Raw genomic sequence first — 1,541 nt, forward strand, 5'->3', positions numbered from 1 at the left:
GGGGGCCGGGGATTTAGCTCAGAGGTTCTGCTGCCTGCCTTGCAAGCTCAAGGACCTGAGTTTGATCCCTGGTACCCAAAAAAAAAAGACTGCTTATACCATTTGACTGAGAAATTCCACATCAAATATCTGCCTTAAGAAATTTGTTTCAGATGAAAACAAAGACTTTATGACTTTAAATGTCTTTCTTTTTCCTTCAGAAATACAGGAGACTCATAAAAACCAAAGCACCCACTCCAGCCTGGTGAGGCAGGGGCAGGTCCTATAGCAAGGGCCCTACTCTGTCCCACAGCCATCCCCTCCCCGAGGGATGATGTCAGGGTGGAGCAATGGCAGCTCCAACGGGTCCTACACCAGCTTCCTCCTGGTGGGCTTCCCAGGACTGCGGGAGTCTCCATCCTCCTGCTGCTGCCCTTCCTCAGCCTCTACCTGGTGATCATCTCCGCCAATGCCTTGGTCATCTTCACCGTGATAGCCCAGCGCAGCCTGCACCAGCCCATGTACCTGCTCATTGCCCTGCTCCTGGCTGTCAGCATCTGCGCCGCCACCACTGTGGTGCCCGCCATGCTCTTCAGCTTCTCCACGCGCTTCAACCGGGTCTCCCTGACTCGCTGCCTGGTCCAGATGTTCTGCGTCTACTTCCTCATCGTCTTTGACTGCAACATCCTCCTGGTCATGGCGCTAGACCGTTACGTTGCCATCTGCTACACTCTCCGCTAACCAGAGATAGTGACAGGCCAGTTGCTGGCTGGTCTGCTGGGGGCGGCAGCAGCCAGGAGCACATGCATAGTTGCTCCGGTGGTGGGATTGGCCTCTCGCGTCCGCTTCTGCCGCTCCGACGTGATCCACCACTTTGCCTGCGAGCACATGGCCCTCATGAAGCTCTCGTGTGGGGACATTTCATTGAACAAGACCATGGGGCTCACTGTCCGCGTCTTCAACAGGGTCCTGGACATGCTCCTGCTAGGAGCCTCCTACTCCCGCATCATCCATGCCTCCTGCAGGATTTCAGCAGGGGGAGCCCGCTCCAAGGCCCTGAACACCTGTGGCTCCCACCTGCTGGTCATCTTCACTGTCTACTCCTCCACCATGTCCTCATCCATCATCTACCGTGTGGCCCGCACTGCTTCCCAGGACGTCCACAACCTGCTCAGTGCCTTCTACCTGCTGCTCCCGTGTTTGGTCAACCCCGTCATCCACAGGGCCAGAACCAAGGAAATCAGGCAGCACCTGGCAACTCTCTTCCAAAGGAAACAGTAGCAGGTCGCCACTCAGAAGCCCCAGTTGCTGTCCTCACCTAGCGAGATTCCTGGCTGATTCTCTGGGACTTTAGGTCCTAAAATCAGTCTCACTACCCAGTGAGGGAAAGTTAATTATGCGAAGTCATCCCTGTTTATTTTTGACTTGGCTATCTGTATTCACATTCGAGAGTCTTATGTCTATTTTCTGAAAAATAGCCCTTCACCCAGAGTTACACAGTAACCAGCTGCAAAGCAAGTTTTTATCTCTGGCTTCTAAATGTTCTCCTTACCTTCTGCATG

The 1,541-nt window shown here is 54.0% G+C and overlaps 1 pseudogene; it reads left to right on the plus strand.

Annotated features, from left to right (window-relative positions):
• The first annotated feature begins 313 nt into the window (after positions 1-313).
• On the plus strand, positions 314-1,317 carry LOC101708743 (olfactory receptor 52K1-like; annotated as a pseudogene).
• The last annotated feature ends 224 nt before the right edge of the window (positions 1,318-1,541 follow it).

The sequence above is a fragment of the Heterocephalus glaber genome, unplaced genomic scaffold, assembly GCF_053883595.1.
Source record: "Heterocephalus glaber isolate CG9 unplaced genomic scaffold, H.glaber_assembly_v1.0 deba00001428, whole genome shotgun sequence".
Lineage (NCBI taxonomy): Eukaryota > Metazoa > Chordata > Mammalia > Rodentia > Bathyergidae > Heterocephalus > Heterocephalus glaber.